Genomic DNA, 17,303 nt, shown 5'->3' with positions numbered 1-17,303 from the left:
AGATCACTTCGCTCTATAACAATGACAGAATAAGTGTTCAATAGATTTGTTTCTAGTTCACAAAAACTGCATTCACTGATAAGGTATACATTTAGAAATCAAGCTATTACACGGATAGAATCTATGGATCATCTGAAAGGAGGTCTCTTACTGTGTTGGTCTCCATAAATTTGCATGGAGTGAGCCAAGCACGGCGCCAGTTTACACCAAACGATGAAGCCCAACAAAATATCGCATAGACTTCCTGTAGAAAATATCCCTTAATAAACGATTGTTGAATCTCGTATCTAGTAGACCAATGCCATTCACTTACAATCGGATATATTCCAAAATTATGCATTATTCTGAAGTGAAGTTTTTATCCCACTAGGTATAGTTTTAATAACAGTGTCATATTCCTTGCTTGAAACCTCAAAGTTGTATCTTTCCATAAATTCTCTGTGTAAATAGATTCCCACTAATATTAACTAATTGGCTGACGAGGACAATGTTTTTTGAGAACCATTTACGGTTAAATAACATCTTGTTTCTATGTAATATCGTCCCATTGTTCCATAAAACATTTGAGGTGAAAAGTTGTGTTTATACAACAAAGCCCAGCACATTAAAGCCTGCTTGTGAAAAGCCGCCAGCTTCACAGGAAGTTTACCCACAACATATGGACATTGTAGTACCAAATTAAGCCCTTCAAACTTCTGACAAACAAAATGAGGTATAATATTCCAGAAATGATGTGGATTTTCTAATGTACCTTTTAATCCAGTTGACCTTTAACATGTGGTTGAAGAGAGTGAAGTCTAAGACATTTAGACCGCCATCACAAACCCTGTTGGTGATAAACATCTCTTTTCTTATGTGGCTTGTTTTTCCATATGAAGTTGTACAAAAGCCTATCTATCTAAGGTACAGCAAGTGGATTTGGGAATGTCAATAGATGAAAAAAGATAGGATGCAGGAGATAGCCCCTCAGCTTTGGATAAAAGCACCCTTCCTTGAAGACTTAAATCCCTCAACCATGAGGATCATGTTTTTTTTGACAGATTCAGTTACAGGGTTCAAATTAAGATAATTGACAGCCGTAAGATTGTTGGTGATCTTTACACCGAGGTAGGTTACAGTATATTTTTCAGAGATGTTACAAACATCTCACATTTGGAAAGATTTAATACCAAACCTGAGAATTTGGAGAACTGCTTCACGATATCCAATGCTAATCTATCTTGTGACACATTTGTCAAAAAAGTTTTTTTTTTACAATTTCTCAAAGTTTCAGATCAAATTGGCGGTCAACTAAGCGTTTGTTTTTTTTCACCTTTATTTAACCAGGTAGGCTAGTTGAGAACAAGTTCTCATTTACAACTGCGACTTGGCCAAGATAAAGCATAGCAGTGTGAACAGACAGCAACACAGAGTTACACATGGAATAAACAATTAACAAGTCAATAACACAGTAGAAAATAAATATACATTTTTAAAAAAAGGATATATATACATTGTGTGCAAAAGGCATGAGGAGGTAGGCGAATAATTATAATTTAGCAGATTAACACGAGTGATAAATGATCAGATCGTCATGTGCAGGTGGAGATACTGGTGTGCAAAAGAGCAGAAAAGTAAATATAAACAGTATGGGGATGAGGTAGGTAAATTGGGTGGACTATTTACCGATGGACTATGTACAGCTGCAACGATCGGTTAGCTGCTCAGATAGCAGATGTTTAAAGTTGGTGAGGGAGATAAAAGTCTCCAACTTTTATTCTCTATTGTGTTTACTATAAACCAAGTTCCGTTACATTTAAGTAAGTTTGAGAGGGATACAAGTTAAAGTTACTCGGATCAAACAGGAAATCTCGTCTGCAACCGCCGCTATCTTCAGCACCCCTGTGAAATTATATATACCGGTATATGTTTTTCGCCGAGATGGCCAGTCAATTTGAGTAAGGTTATTGTGTATTCTACGTAATGACGCAGTTGCACGTTATTACGTATTTGCGGCATCACGCAATGACATCACAACGTAATTTATCAAAAAATCAAGTTCCTCTGGAAATTAGTTGGCAACACTGAGCGGAATGCGGCGAAAGCACCTACCGGTAACTAAGCTAGTCGCCACATTGGCATTCAATCTAAAGCCATCCTTTTGTTTCAACTCCTCCACTGATCTTCATAATTTACTCTAGTCCAATAATGGACTTTATTTCTAGTATCAAACATGTTTTGTTCTGATTTGTTTATTTCATGTTCAGGCCGATATGTGTCTGTTAGCATTGCAACGTCTTTCGATGATGAGAATTTACACAGACCTGTTCTGAATACCTGATTGTACTTTAGTATTTCTGATGAGAGACTTGCAATTTATATTTAACCAAAACGTGTTTCGAAATCCGCAACTAGCGAGGTCACATGGCAAACACCGTTATTTAATGGCTGGCTTAGCTACCGGGGTTGTAACTATCATAAGTTCACTTTTTATAATTTTCTCCTTTCAGGATGCCGACGACTCGAATGTGCTGCTCTGGTAAGAAACATATTACTTGAATACCTGCTTCCGTGGTGGTTTTAGTTAGCAAGTAGCTAACCACGTGCCATGTTAGCTAGTATGCTAGCTTTCCAGTTAGGAGTGACCGGACCGTCAGTCGTTATAAACCCAACATTAGAGGTCTCTGCTACGGTGATGATAAAATGAACTCTCTCTTACCGAATCAGCCTTTGAAGAAGCAACTTCTTTACCAGATTCTGAGTAGCATTTGGCCCCTGATTCGACTGTCGTTGCTGCGCTAATGACACCCTATTCTCAATAGTGTACTACTTATTAACGTTGATCTGGTCAGAAGTAGTTCACTGTATTGGAAATAAGGGTCCATTAGCGACGATATCCGTGTCGGGTTCTATATGCCTCCATGTTGCCTGTTCATAAAGGGACCTCCCTAACTTCCCCTCTGATCAACAGGAATGCAGGACAGATGCCGGGAAGTCCAGAAGAATGACACGTGAGTACCTTGACTTTACCTCTAGGATCTAATTCCAAAGTTAGTAGATACAAGTTCACTGTAAATGTAGAATATTAAGTGAATATTCAATAGCATTAGCCACTATTAAGAATATGGTTATCAGCTAGCATGCTTGACCATACCTGTAGACGTCGTTATGCTAGCTTTAGTTAGCATTGGCTATCAACGCTACAGTTATCATATCTCAGTGCACCTTGGGGTAGACTTTCAGCATGTGGTGACTGGCTGTAAATGATGATCCTCAATGACAAGCATATATCTGATTTTTGGTGATGCTAACTTTGATCTGATGGCCTCCTTGTCCAGTGTTCCCAAAGCCTCTTGTAGTAATATACAAACTAGTGGGTCACTAACTTGGATGTGTTCTTTGCTCAGGTCTGCATTACTTGTGACATGACTTCAAGGCATCTGTACAGAATCTCCACCTGGAGTTCCATTCTGGAATAGGAATGTGGTGCTGGTGAGGAACATTTGAGTTTATTCACTGGTGTTCAGGACACTTCTAATGGCACCACATTTCTATATGGTCACTACATCCGGGCTTTATATGATGATCCATTGACAAGCATATGTCTGATTCTTTTGTGAAGATACTCTTTATTCTGATGGGCTCTATTTAAGAACCTTCTATCCTCTCATAGAAGCCAAACTATAACTAACGTTATTTTTACGATTCTCTCTGTAGAATACCTGATTCCAGACCACGAGACTGATGCGCTTTGTGAAAATCCAGGTTGGTGAAATGTTGAGACACTGACATCATTTGACATAGTACCCCACTTCCCTTTATAGTGCCCCTACCTTAGACCAGGACCCATGTACTATAAAGGGAATAGGGGGTGACTTTGGATGTAGACACTTTCACCTTTTGGCTGGCCAACTGTACAAGATGGCTACCGGGACATGCTACAGTCCCAATGATGATGAACTTAGCTCACTTTGACCCGATGTGAAACGACATGAACTACTGAGTGACTGTAGCTAATGCACCAGTTTGTTTAAAGTATGTTTGTTTAAGTATGTTTAAATGTTCTTTACAGCAAAACACCAACTTCCTTTCTCATTTTAACAGACGTGGGGATGACGTTTCCTGAAGGGATTAACGACCTTCACTGGTGAGTTCGTCCAACTATCAAACTGGGTTCCCCACTACGGGTAGGACTGGTCTTCCACCCGTATACATGTTGGTGGAATCCCAAATGGCACCTTGTGAACTGCTCCTGGGTGGCGCAGGGGTCTAGGGCAAATCTGGCTGTGATTGGGACCACCATCGGGCAGGTCACAATACAGTACGGCCAGTCGGTCTCGTCAATAAGTAGTCCACTGTATAGAGACTGGGGTGCCATGTGGGTTGAGTGACATGACTCCGTGGAACCAGTCACTTGAAGATGCTACAGTCCCAATGATGACAATCTTAGCTCACTTTGAACCGATGTGAAACGACATGAACTGCTGAGTGACTGTATATAATGCTGCAGTTAGTCATCGATTCCTCAATCATCACACTAATAAAATGATTGCCTTTCATTCCTCAGGGTCTGGGTGCTGTGGTCAGTGGCATTGAGGCGTGGACTCCAACATACTGGTAAGTTGTGGTTCTGAAACGGTCCCAAGTGGTGCTTTATAGTTTATTGTATTGATATTTACACAGCATTGTTAACTTTACTTGTATAGTTTAGCTGAACATGACACGTTTGAGCTCTCCCAACCTTCTGCTGAACATGACATGTTTTAGCTCAACCTTCTGCTGAACATGACATGTTTTAGCTCAACCTTCTGCTGAACATGACATGTTTTAGCTCAACCTTCTGCTGAACATGACATGTTTTAGCTCAACCTTCTGCTGAACATGACATGTTTTAGCTCTCCCAACCTTCTGCTGAACATGACATGTTTTAGCTCTCCCAACCTTCTGCTGAACATGACACGTTTGAGCTCTCCCAACCTTCTGCTGAACATGACACGTTTTAGCTCTCCCAACCTTCTGCTGAACATGACACGTTTGAGCTCTCCCAACCTTCTGCTGAACATGACACGTTTGAGCTCTCCCAACCTTCTGCTGAACATGACATGTTTTAGCTCTCCCAACCTTCTGCTGAACATGACACGTTTGAGCTCTCCCCACCTTCTGCTGAACATGACACGTTTTAGCTCTCCCAACCTTCTGCTGAACATGACACGTTTGAGCTCTCCCAACCTTCTGCTGAACATGATGAATATTCTCTTTGGAATCTCGTTCGTCTGAACTCCTGTTGAGAAAAGGAATAGCTGACTTCAGCAGAGGGCTACGTAACCTGTCATAAAGGCTACATATGTTATGTCTAACCCCCTCCTTGTGCCCTCATATCTGGTCCCCACCCAGACTGTAACCTGAAGCTTTTGTCTTCCTAGGTTCTTCTGTATGTGGCTGAACAGGAAGCTGTGATGCCAACTAGACTGGTGAGTTTTGGTTAATGAGTACGTTTGGTAATTGTTATGGGTAATGAATCTAGTCCTTGTGTCTTACCAGAGCCTCTGCCTTAGCCACAAGCTATAACCAGTCTAGTGTTATAACTCACTGCAAACAAGAGTGAACAGTTGATGTTTGGTAGTCGTGGTGACTCTGGCTCCTAGTGATGACACCCGCACGCGTCTTACGCCCTGCGTCGACGACAGAACCTGCAAAGGTGGACCCACTGGCGTTGCCAGGGCAACAAGGGGACAGCTGGTTGGGGTTACCAACTGTCTGATGGGACCAGAGACCCACACAAAATAGCATTTGGCGCTGCATTGTTGATCCAAAATGGCTGCTATTAGATTTAATATGGAGAATCATTCATGAAGTGCTAGTAGCAGCACAAGGGACTGGGGTGGATGGGCCACTCGGGATGTCGTCAGATTCATATTTTCTTGCATATTGAATACTGACTTCCAAATAACTGGTGTCCTGATGCAGTACAGGGCCCTTGTCAGCACTTTCCATAATTGTCTCAGGGCAGTAGAGCTGGTCTAGGATCAGACAATAAAGCAGTCTTTGAATGTAGTGCTGTTCAGCATGCTTATTTAGACTCCTCTCCTTCAGGTCCTGATGGTGGTACCAGACTGGTTACTAGAAGATGCCTGTTACTGAACTACCTCCAGGTGTGTGTGATCGACTTGACTTCTGTCCTTTATAATGTAGAAGTGGTGATTTCATATTACCGCCCCAGTCTGATGTTAAGCTGACTGATTGGTTACCGAACTGATCTACACTAGCAGCGTGTTCTGGTCCTGGGGCCCCAGAGGAGTGGTGGGTCCCCAGGATTAGATAATGCTGTGCTGTTGACTGATCTAATGTCTGACCACTAGTTCTTACAATATCACTTAATAATCCCTCAACTCTCCTCCCCCAGTTGATGTCCTTGTGGGTCTGCAGTCTTCAGGAAGGTGTGTATGATTTGTTTTTACAGCATCTTCACTCACTGACCCTGCACCTCTTGCACTTGCTACAAACTCGACCTACCTTCTACCTACTCATTAACATCACTGAGGGAACTACAACTCCAATGAACGCTTTGCTAGAGCACACACCACATGGAACATTCTGGAATGCTGTTTGTGATGAAGTCACACAGTAGTTCGTTAGCTTCTGTCCGGTGCTCTGTGGCTGGCATCAAACCAGGTTTCCCATCGGTCCTCCTGTGGGTTGGGCAGACACTGACAAGCCTGCTCTCAGTGCAAGGGGCAGGGGTAAGGTGGGCTGCCTGCCTGGAGGGAGGGTGTCTGGGTGGGGAGCTTGTAGCCAGACCTTGGACCACTGGCTGGATGGCTACAATGACTGAACCTGAGTCTGATCTCATTTCAGAATGCTCTGCTTATAGTCTGCAGTACCTAATGTACTTCTGCATAATGTTTAATTAGAGATCTGTTCCTTCCAGGTTCTGTTCCAGCCTGGCCACTGGAGAACTGTTGCTGCACGACCTCAAGGTGTGTAGGATCAACTTTCACTTGATCTGTTGCCATTAACTTCTGTCCTGTATCATGTAGAAGTGATGATTTCCTGTTACCGCCCCAGTCTGATGTTAAGCTGACTGATTGGTTACTGAACTGATCTATACTCTAGAGCAGTGTTTCACAATCCTGGTTCTTGGGACCGAGGTGTAAGGCTTCGTTTAGATTTACAGCTCAATTCTGATCTTTCACTAATTAGTCTTGAATAATCAGACCCTAATGTTGTTGGTGAAACTCTGTTGTTTCTGAAATACTCTGGGATACCACCTAAGCCTTCTTCTTGGGGGGGGGGGAAACACTTGTTGCCAGTTTTGTGTCCCCAGGATTAGAATACACTGCTATAGACTGATCTCATGTCTGACGACAAGGTCTTACAATGTCACTTCATGGTTTCCTACTTTCTCCCTCTAGGTTTCTGCCCCTCTTGTTGAGGTCCTGGTGTCTGCAGGGTTTGGAAAGGTGTGTGTGACTTTAGACGGAATCTTATGGCTCCTTCCACATGAAGCATTCTGGAATGTTGTAAATGATGAGCACTCCTCGTGTCTGCCAGTCTGTCAGATCTGTGCTCTGGGGCTGGGTAAAGGTCTGGCCTCCCATCGGTCCTCCTGTGGGTTGGGCAGACACTGACAAGCCTGCTCTTGTTGGGGGCAGGGGTAAGGTGGGCTGCCTGCCTGGAGGGAGGGTGTCTGGGTGGGGGCTTGACCCCAGACCCTGGACCGCTGGATGGCTACAATGACTGAACTATATAGACCTGATCTGGTTTCAGAATGTTCTGGATGTAGTCTAGTAATCTAAAATGGGGATTATTTGGTTTTAAAACTGTTATGTTTGTTTTAGATCTCGTTGGCTGCTGAGGTGTTGCTGTGCTGGTGGAGTGTGAAGGTGTGTAGTGTTATTATAATACACTGAGTATAGAGGACATTAACACCTTCCTAATATTGAGTTTACCCCCAGAACAGCCTGTTGTCTACAAGGGGTCTAAGCGTTCCACAGGGATGTTGGCCCGTGAAACAACTGTGGGACGGCATTGGAGTCTAGTTAGCTGGATGTCCTTTGGGTGGTGGACCAGTGTTGATACACATGAGAAACTGTTGAGCTTGACAAACCCAGCAGTGTTTCAGTTGACACAAACCGGTGTGCCTGGCACCTGTCATACCTCATTCCAAGGATCTTAAATCCTTTGTCTTGCCCATTCACCCTCTGAGTGGTACACAATCCTTGTATTGTGGTTTAAAAACCCTTTGAACCTGTCTGTTAATCTACACTGATTTAACCATCACTTCAATAAGGGCTTGCTTTCACCTGGTCAGGTTAATGTATTGACCACTCAGTGGATATGTGTTGTAATGGAAAAGGGGGCAGATCAATATTAGGAAGATGTTAATGTACTGTTGAATGTTCCTCTTGGATCATCACACTGACCCATGCAATGTGTTCTACACTACATACTCTGATGTGATGAGTCATCATTACCGCCCCAGTCTGATGTAACGCTGACTGATTGGTTACTCTCTGATCAAGTCATCTCATACCTTGTAGTCCCTACAGTATCACCAGGGTCTAATTCTCACACTATTTCCCCCTCTAGCTCTCCTGTTTTACACCTGCAAGCCCTCTTGCACTCCTGATTGGTCAGCAAGGAAGTGAGACGTCTCGTTGGAACTGGGGGGAAACCAGGCCAAGTCAATTCAACCCCACGACTGTGTTTTGATGTATGAATAAATCTACATATTAATGCTTGTCTTGTTTCTTTCTTGGTGGTAGTAAATCAGACTTGTTGTATTTGGCCATTTTTCAATACTGAACAGTGTGATATTTCCTGTCATCTCATTATGTAGTTATTCTAGGTTTGACTGATTTCTCACTGGCTATAGAAAGTTGACTGGGTAATTTTAAGCCAATTTGTTTTTGAATTGATGTGAGCAGCATGTTCAGTCATTGACACAATGGGATAGATCGATGGAATAAATTCAGTTTACGCTGCTACCAGTTCCTAGGCCGTTGTTGAAAAATAAGAGTTTGTTCTTAACGGACTTGCCTAGTTAAATAAAATAACAGTAACATGCAAAAAATAACAGTCAGGGATTACACAAAGAAATGAGAAGAGAAAAAAAGTTATCCACATTATTTCAAATACAGACATTCAGTTTTGTATACATTTCCAACACTAAATAGTTTTCCAAATCAGATTTTTAATTAAGAAATGGGACTTTCTTCAAATGGTTTGTGTATGAAATGTTTTCCTAATAAAATAGATTTGACACTCGCATTCAATTGTGGAATCAGTGTAGTTTCAATGGTTGTATGCAATTTGAAGCCAAGATACAGTTTTTACTTAAGTCCAGATCACTTCGCTCTATAACAATGACAGAATAAGTGTTCAATAGATTTGTTTCTAGTTCACAAAAACTGCATTCACTGATAAGGTATACATTTAGAAATCAAGCTATTACACGGATAGAATCTATGGATCATCTGAAAGGAGGTCTCTTACTGTGTTGGTCTCCATAAATTTGCATGGAGTGAGCCAAGCACGGTGCCAGTTTACACCAAACGATGAAGCCCAACAAAATATCGCATAGACTTCCTGTAGAAAATATCCCTTAATAAACGATTGTTGAATCTCGTATCTAGTAGACCAATGCCATTCACTTACAATCGGATATATTCCAAAATTATGCATTATTCTGAAGTGAAGTTTTTATCCCACTAGGTATAGTTTTAATAACAGTGTCATATTCCTTGCTTGAAACCTCAAAGTTGTATCTTTCCATAAATTCTCTGTGTAAATAGATTCCCACTAATATTAACTAATTGGCTGACGAGGACAATGTTTTTTGAGAACCATTTACGGTTAAATAACATCTTGTTTCTATGTAATATCGTCCCATTGTTCCATAAAACATTTGAGGTGAAAAGTTGTGTTTATACAACAAAGCCCAGCACATTAAAGCCTGCTTGTGAAAAGCCGCCAGCTTCACAGGAAGTTTACCCACAACATATGGACATTGTAGTACCAAATTAAGCCCTTCAAACTTCTGACAAACAAAATGAGGTATAATATTCCAGAAATTATGTGGATTTTTTAATGTACCTTTTAATCCAGTTGACCTTTAACATCTGGTTGAAGAGAGTGAAGTCTAAGACATTTAGACCGCCATCACAAACCCTGTTGGTGATAAACATCTCTTTTTATCTTATGTGGCTTGTTTTTCCATATGAAGTTGTACAAAAGCCTATCTATCTAAGGTACAGCAAGTGGATTTGGGAATGTCAATAGATGAAAGATAGGATGCAGGAGATAGCCCCTCAGCTTTGGATAAAAGCACCCGTCCTTGAAGATTTAAATCCCTCAACCATGAGGATCATGTTTTTTTTTTGACAGATTCAGTTACAGGGTTCAAATTAAGATCATTGACAGCCGTAAGATTGTTGGTGATCTTTACACCGAGGTAGGTTACAGTATATTTTTCAGAGATGTTACAAACATCTCACATTTGGAAAGATTTAATACCAAACCTGAGATTTTGGAGAACTTCTTCAAGATATCCAATGCTAATCTAGCTTGTGACACATTTTTCAAAAAAGTTTTTTTTTTACAATTTCTCAAAGTTTCAGATCAAAGTAGCGGTCAACTAAGCGTTTTTTTTCTCACCTTTATTTAACCAGGTAGGCTAGTTGAGAACAAGTTCTCATTTACAACTGCGACTTGGCCAAGATAAAGCATAGCAGTGTGAACAGACAGCAACACAGAGTTACACATGGGATAAACAATAAACAAGTCAATAACCTGAGGTAGGTACATTGGGTGGACTATTTACCGATGGACTATGTACAGCTGCAACGATCGGTTAGCTGCTCAGATAGCAGATGTTTAAAGTTGGTGAGGGAGATAAAAGTCTCCAACTTTTATTCTCTATTGTGTTTACTATAAACCAAGTTCCGTTACATTTAAGTAAGTTTGAGAGGGATACAAGTTAAAGTTACTCGGATCAAACAGGAAATCTCGTCTGCAACCGCCGCTATCTTCAGCACCCCTGTGAAATTATATATACCGGTATATGTTTTACGCCGAGATGGCCAGTCAATTTGAGTAAGGTTATTGTGTATTCTACGTAATGACGCAGTTGCATGTTATTACGTATTGGCGGCATCACGCAATGACATCACAACGTAATTTAGCAAAAAATCAAGTTCCTCTGGAAATTAGTTGGCAACACTGAGCGGAATGCGGCGAAAGAACCTACGGGTAACTAAGCTTGTCGCCACTTTGGTATTCAATCTAAAGCCATCCCTTTGTTTCAACTCCTCCACTGATCTTCAGAATTTACTCTAGTCAAATAATGGACTTTATTTCTAGTATCAAACATGTTTTGTTCTGATTTGTTTTTCATGTTCAGGCCGATCTGTCTGTTAGCGTTGCAACGTCTTTCGATGATGAGAATTTACACAGACCTGTTCTGAATACCTGATTGTACTTTAGTATTTCTGATGAGAGACTTGCAATTTATATTTAACCAAAACGTGTTTCGAAATGCTGAGTTCGCAGAACACGTGTCCGCAACTAGCGAGGTCACATGGCAAACACCGTTATTTAATGGCTGGCTTAGCTACCGGGGTTGTAACTATCATAAGTTCACTTTTTATAATTTTCTCCTTTCAGGATGCCGACGACTCGAATGTGCTGCTCTGGTAAGAAACATATTACTTGAATACCTGCTTCCGTGGTGGTTTTAGTTAGAAAGTTGCTAACCACGTGCCATGTTAGCTAGTATGCTAGCTTTCCAGTTAGGAGTGACCGGACCATCGGTCATTATAAACCCAACATTAGAGGTCTCTGCTACGGTGATGATAAAATGAACTCTCTCTTACCGAATCAGCCTTTGAAGAAGCAACATCTTTACCAGATTCTGAGTAGCATTTGGCCCCTGATTCGACTCGTTGCTGCGCTAATGACACCCTATTCTCAATAGTGTACTACTTATTAACGTTGATCTGGTCAGAAGTAGTTCACTGTATTGGAAATAAGGGTCCATTAGCGACGATATCCGTGTCGGGTTCTATATGCCTCCATGTTGCCTGTTCATAAAGGGACCTCCCTAACTTCCCCTCTGATCAACAGGAATGCAGGACAGATGCCGGGAAGTCCAGAAGAATGACACGTGAGTACATTGACTTTACCTCTAGGATCTAATTCCAAAGTTAGTAGATACAAGTTCACTGTAAATGTAGAATATTAAGTGAATATTCAATAGCATTAGCCACTATTAAGAATATGGTTATCAGCTAGCATGCTTGACCATACCTGTAGACGTCGTTATGCTAGCTTTAGTTAGCATTGGCTATCAACGCTACAGTTATCATATCTCAGTGCACCTTGGGGTAGACTTTCAGCATGTGGTGACTGGCTGTAAATTATGATCCTCAATGACAAGCATATATCTGATTTTTGGTGATGCTAACTTTGATCTGATGGCCTCCTTGTCCAGTGTTCCCAAAGCCTCTTGTAGTAATATACAGACCAGTAAGTCACTAACTTGGATGTGTTCTTTGCTCAGGTCTGCATTACTTGTGACATGACTTCCTGACTTCAAGGCATCTGTACAGAATCTCCACCTGGAGTTCCATTCTGGAATAGGAATGTGTGCTGGTGAGGAACATTTGAGTTTATTCACTGGTGTTCAGGACACTTCTAATGGCACCACATTTCTATATGGTCACTACATCCGGGCTTTATATGATGATCCATTGACAAGCATATGTCTGATTCTTTTGTGAAGATACTCTTTATTCTGATGGGCTCTATAGTGCCCTACCTTAGACCAGGACCCATGTACTATAAAGGCAACAGGGTGACTTTGGATGAAGGCAATTTCACTTTTTGGCTGACCAACTGTACAAGATGGCTCCCGGGACATGCTACAGTCCCAATGATGATGAACTTAGCTCACTTTGAACCGATGTGAAACGACATGAACTACTGAGTGACTGTAGCTAATGCACCAGTTGTATGTTTAAATGTTCTTTACAGCAAAACACCAACTTCCTTTCTCATTTTAACAGACGTGGGGATGACGTTTCCTGAAGGGATTAACGACCTTCACTGGTGAGTTTGTCCAACTATCAAACTGGGTTCCCCACTACGAGTAGGATTGGTCTTCCACCCGTATACATGTTGGTGGAATCCCAAATGGCACCTTATTCCTTGTGAACTGCTCCTGGGTGGCGCAGGGGTCTAGGGCACATCCGGCTGTGATTGGGACCACCATCGGGCAGGTCACAATACAGTACGGCCAGTTGGTCTCGTCAATAAGTAGTCCACTCTGCCATGTGGGTTGAGTGCCATGACTCCGTGGAACCAGTCACTTGAAGATGCTACAGTCCCAATGATGACAATCTTAGCTCACTTTGAACCGATGTGAAACGACATGAACTGCTGAGTGACTGTATATAATGCTGCAGTTAGTCATCGATTCCTCAATCATCACACTAATAAAATGATTGCCTTTCATTCCTCAGGGTCTGGGTGCTGTGGTCAGTGGCATTGCACCGTGGACTCCAACATACTGGTAAGTTGTGGTTCTGAAACGGTCCCAAGTGGTGCTTTATAGTTTATTGTATTGATATTTACACAGCATTGTTAACTTTACTTGTATAGTTTAGCTGAACATGACACGTTTGAGCTCTCCCAACCTTCTGCTGAACATGATGAATATTCTCTTTGGAATCTCGTTCGTCTGAACTCGTGTTGAGAAAAGGAATAGCTGACTTCAGCAGAGGGCTACGTAACCTGTCATTAAGGCTACATATGTTATGTCTAACCCCCTCCTTGTGCCCTCATATCTGGTCCCCACCCAGACTGTAACCTGAAGCTTTTGTCTTCCTAGGTTCTTCTGTATGTGGCTGAACAGGAAGCTGTGATGCCAACTAGACTGGTGAGTTTTGGTTAATGAGTACGTTTGGTAATTGTTATGGGTAATGAATCTAGTCCTTGTGTCTTACCAGAGCCTCTGCCTTAGCCACAAGCTATAACCAGTCTAGTGTTAAAAATCACTGCAAACGAGTGAACAGTTGATGTTTGGTAGTCGTGGTGACTCTGGCTCCTAGTGATGACACCCGCACGCGTCTTACGCCCTGCGTCGACGACAGAACCTGCAAAGGTGGACCCACTGGCGTTTCCAGGGCAACAAGGGGACAGCTGGTTGGGGTTACCAACTGTCTGATGGGACCAGAGACCCACACAAAATAGCATTTGGCGCTGCATTGTTGATCCAAAATGGCTGCTATTAGATTTAATATGGAGAATCATTCATGAAGTGCTAGTAGCAGCACACGGGACTGGGGTGGATGGGCCACTCGGGATGTCGTCAGATTCATATTTTCTTGCATATTGAATACTGACTTCCAAATAACTGGTGTCCTGATGCAGTACAGGGCCCTTGTCAGCACTTTCCATAATTGTCTCAGGGCAGTAGAGCTGGTCTAGGATCAGACAATAAAGCAGTCTTTGAATGTAGTGCTGTTCAGCATGTTTATTTAGACTCCTCTCCTTCAGGTCCTGATGGTGGTACCAGACTGGTTACTAGAAGATGCCTGTTTACTGAACTACCTCAAGGTGTGTGTGATCGACTTGACTTCTGTCCTTTATAATGTAGAAGTGATGATTTCATATTACCGCCCCAGTCTGATGTTAAGCTGACTGATTGGTTACCGAACTGATCTACACTAGCAGCGTGTTCTGGTCCTGGGGCCCCAGAGGAGTGGTGGGTCCCCAGGATTAGATAATGCTGTGCTGTTGACTGATCTAATGTCTGACTACTAGTTCTTACAATATCACTTAATAATCCCTCAACTCTCCTCCCCCAGTTGATGTCCTTGTGGGTCTGCAGTCTTCAGGAAGGTGTGTATGATTTGTTTTTACAGCATCTTCACTCACTGACCCTGCACCTCTTGCACTTGCTACAAACTCCACCTACCTTCTACCTACTCATTAACATCACTGAGGGAACTAACACTCCAATGAACGCTTTGCTACAGCACACTCTCACCACATGGAACATTCTGGAATGCTGTTTGTGATGAACCTCAACCACAGTTGGTTGGCTTCTGTCCGGTGCTCTGTGGCTGGCATCAACCCAGGTTTCCCATCGGTCCTCCTGTGGGTTGGGCAGACACTGACAAGCCTGCTCTTGCGTTTTGGGGCAGGGGTAAGGTGGGCTGCCTGCCTGGAGGGAGGGTGTCTGGGTGGGGAGCTTGTAGCCAGACCTTGGACCACTGGCTGGATGGCTACAATGACTGAACCTGAGTCTGATCTCATTTCAGAATGCTCTGCTTATAGTCTGCAGTACCTAATGTACTTCTGCATAATGTTTAATTGGGGATCTGTTCCTTCCAGGTCCTGACTGTTCCAGCCAGCCTGGCCACTGGGGAACTGTTGCTGCACGACCTCAAGGTGTGTAGGATCAACTTTCACTTGATCTGTTGCCATTAACTTCTGTCCTTTATGATGTAGAAGTGATGATTTCCTGTTACCGCCCCAGTCTGATGTTAAGCTGACTGATTGGTTACTGAACTGATCTATACTCTAGAGCAGTGTTTCACAATCCTGGTTCTTGGGGCTTTAGATGTAAGGCTTTGTTTAGACTGACAGCTCAATTCTGATCTTTCACTAATTCCTTTTGAATAATGTTGACTGCAGCGATTTACTGAAGTTGCTATAAATATAAACTTCAGAGAAATAATCAAAATGTTATTGATGAACCCCGGTCTTTTCTGAAATACTCTGGGATACCACCTAAGCCTAGTTCTTGGGGGGGAAACACTTGTTGACAGTTTTGGGTCCCCAGGATTAGAATTCACTGCTATAGACTGATCTCATGTCTGACTACAAGGTCTTACAATGTCACTTCATGGTTTCCTACTTTCTCCCTCTAGGTTTCTGCCCCCTCTGGTTGAGGTCCTGGTGTCTACAGGGTTTGGAAAGGTGTGTGACTTTAGACGGCATCTTAACGCTCCTTCCACATGAAGCATTCTGGAATGTTGTAAATGATGCAGGCATTTCCACGTCTCCCAGTCTGTTGGCAGTCCTGTCCTGTGTTCTGGAGCTGGATCAAGGTCTGGCCTCCCATCGGTCCTCTTGTGGGTTGGGCAGACACTGACAAGCCTGCTCTTGTGCTTTGGGGCAGGGGTAAGGTGGGCTGCCTGCCTGGAGGGAGGGTGTCTGGGTGGGGGCTTGACCCCAGACCCTGGACCGCTGGCTGGATGGCTACAATGACTGAACCTGGGTTCTGATCTGGTTTCAGAATGTTCTGGATGTAGTCTAGTAATCTAAGATGGGGATTATTTGGTTTTAAAACTGTTCTGTTTGTTTAGATCTGGTTGGCTGCTGAAGTGTTGCTGTGCTGGCGGAGTGTGAAGGTGTGTAGTGTTATTATAATACACTGAGTATAGAGGACATTAACACCTTCCTAATATTGAGTTTACCCTCAGAACAGCCTGTTGTCTACAAGGGGTCTGTAAGCGTTCCACAGGGATGTTGGCCCGTGAAACAACTGTGGGTCGGCATTGGAGTCTAGCTAGCTGGATGTCCTTTGGGTGGTGGACCAGTGTTGATACACATGAGAAACTGAGCTTGACAAACCCAGCAGTGTTTCTGTTGATACAAACTGGTGTGCCTGGCACCTGCCATACCTCATTCAAAGGATCGTAAGTCCTTTGTCTTGCCCATTCACCCTCTGAGTGGTACACAATCCTTGTATTGTGGTTTTAAAACCCTTTGAACCTGTCTGTTCATCTACACTGATTTAACCATCACTTCAATAAGGGCTCGCTTTCACCTGGTCAGGTTAATGTATTGACCACTCAGTGGATATGTGTTGTAATGGGAAAGGGGGCAGATCAATATTAGGAAGATGTTTATGTTCTGTTGAATGTTCCTCTTGGATCATCACACTGACCCATGCAATGTGTTCTACACTACATACTCTGATGTGATGAGTCATCATTACCGCCCCAGTCTGATGTAACGCTGACTGATTGGTTAATCTCTGATCAAGTCATCTCATACCTTGTGTATTAGTCCCTACAGTATCACCAGGGTTTAATTCTTACACTATTTTCCCCTCTAGCTCTCCTGTTTTACACCGGCAAGCCCTCTTGCACTCCTGATTGGTCAGCAAGACGTTGGAACTGGGGGAAACCAGGTCAAGTCAATTCAACCCCATGACTGTGTTTTGATGTATGAATAAATCTACATATTAATGCTTGTCTTGTTTCTTTCTTGGTGGTAGTAAATCAGACTTGGTAAATCTGGCCATTTTGAAT

The 17,303-nt window shown here is 42.7% G+C and overlaps 4 long non-coding RNA genes, 12 other non-coding genes and 2 pseudogenes across 16 annotated transcripts; all 18 read left to right on the top strand.

Moving 5' to 3' along the window:
• Positions 1-2,387: 2,387 nt before the first annotated feature.
• Positions 2,388-3,412, top strand: LOC139415865 (uncharacterized). The gene is made up of 3 exons (XR_011635031.1): positions 2,388-2,518; positions 2,951-2,990; positions 3,387-3,412. It is a non-coding gene; the product is annotated as an uncharacterized lncRNA (long non-coding RNA).
• Positions 3,406-4,127, top strand: LOC139415864 (uncharacterized). The gene is made up of 3 exons (XR_011635030.1): positions 3,406-3,471; positions 3,697-3,744; positions 4,084-4,127. It is a non-coding gene; the product is annotated as an uncharacterized lncRNA (long non-coding RNA).
• LOC139417662 (small nucleolar RNA SNORD29) lies at positions 3,924-3,987 on the top strand. Its single transcript, XR_011635210.1, has one exon. It is a non-coding gene; the product is annotated as a small nucleolar RNA SNORD29 (small nucleolar RNA).
• Positions 4,128-4,408: 281 nt separating the features above from the next.
• Positions 4,409-4,472, top strand: LOC139417670 (small nucleolar RNA SNORD29). The gene has a single exon (XR_011635216.1). It is a non-coding gene; the product is annotated as a small nucleolar RNA SNORD29 (small nucleolar RNA).
• Positions 4,467-6,499, top strand: LOC139415863 (uncharacterized). The gene is made up of 4 exons (XR_011635029.1): positions 4,467-4,596; positions 5,403-5,450; positions 6,073-6,131; positions 6,383-6,499. It is a non-coding gene; the product is annotated as an uncharacterized lncRNA (long non-coding RNA).
• Positions 5,217-5,288, top strand: LOC139417673 (small nucleolar RNA SNORD30). Its single transcript, XR_011635219.1, has one exon. It is a non-coding gene; the product is annotated as a small nucleolar RNA SNORD30 (small nucleolar RNA).
• LOC139417701 (small nucleolar RNA SNORD22) lies at positions 5,619-5,745 on the top strand. Its single transcript, XR_011635244.1, has one exon. It is a non-coding gene; the product is annotated as a small nucleolar RNA SNORD22 (small nucleolar RNA).
• LOC139417697 (small nucleolar RNA SNORD31) lies at positions 6,167-6,241 on the top strand (annotated as a pseudogene).
• A 411-nt stretch (positions 6,500-6,910) lies between the features above and the next one.
• LOC139415862 (uncharacterized) lies at positions 6,911-17,112 on the top strand. The gene is made up of 3 exons (XR_011635028.1): positions 6,911-6,956; positions 7,392-7,439; positions 16,353-17,112. It is a non-coding gene; the product is annotated as an uncharacterized lncRNA (long non-coding RNA).
• Positions 7,012-7,081, top strand: LOC139417681 (small nucleolar RNA SNORD31). The gene has a single exon (XR_011635227.1). It is a non-coding gene; the product is annotated as a small nucleolar RNA SNORD31 (small nucleolar RNA).
• On the top strand, positions 8,429-8,502 carry LOC139417688 (small nucleolar RNA SNORD31). The gene has a single exon (XR_011635234.1). It is a non-coding gene; the product is annotated as a small nucleolar RNA SNORD31 (small nucleolar RNA).
• LOC139417664 (small nucleolar RNA SNORD29) lies at positions 12,906-12,969 on the top strand. The gene has a single exon (XR_011635212.1). It is a non-coding gene; the product is annotated as a small nucleolar RNA SNORD29 (small nucleolar RNA).
• Positions 13,362-13,425, top strand: LOC139417667 (small nucleolar RNA SNORD29). The gene has a single exon (XR_011635215.1). It is a non-coding gene; the product is annotated as a small nucleolar RNA SNORD29 (small nucleolar RNA).
• LOC139417677 (small nucleolar RNA SNORD30) lies at positions 13,682-13,753 on the top strand. Its single transcript, XR_011635223.1, has one exon. It is a non-coding gene; the product is annotated as a small nucleolar RNA SNORD30 (small nucleolar RNA).
• Positions 14,082-14,208, top strand: LOC139417704 (small nucleolar RNA SNORD22). The gene has a single exon (XR_011635247.1). It is a non-coding gene; the product is annotated as a small nucleolar RNA SNORD22 (small nucleolar RNA).
• LOC139417695 (small nucleolar RNA SNORD31) lies at positions 14,631-14,705 on the top strand (annotated as a pseudogene).
• Positions 15,488-15,557, top strand: LOC139417687 (small nucleolar RNA SNORD31). The gene has a single exon (XR_011635233.1). It is a non-coding gene; the product is annotated as a small nucleolar RNA SNORD31 (small nucleolar RNA).
• LOC139417690 (small nucleolar RNA SNORD31) lies at positions 16,963-17,036 on the top strand. Its single transcript, XR_011635236.1, has one exon. It is a non-coding gene; the product is annotated as a small nucleolar RNA SNORD31 (small nucleolar RNA).
• Positions 17,113-17,303: the final 191 nt, after the last annotated feature.

This window comes from Oncorhynchus clarkii, chromosome 9 (assembly GCF_045791955.1).
Source record: "Oncorhynchus clarkii lewisi isolate Uvic-CL-2024 chromosome 9, UVic_Ocla_1.0, whole genome shotgun sequence".
NCBI classification, from domain to species: Eukaryota; Metazoa; Chordata; class Actinopteri; order Salmoniformes; family Salmonidae; genus Oncorhynchus; species Oncorhynchus clarkii.
The sequence above is the reverse complement of the archived record's forward strand: the minus strand, read 5'-3'. Positions and strand labels throughout refer to the sequence as shown.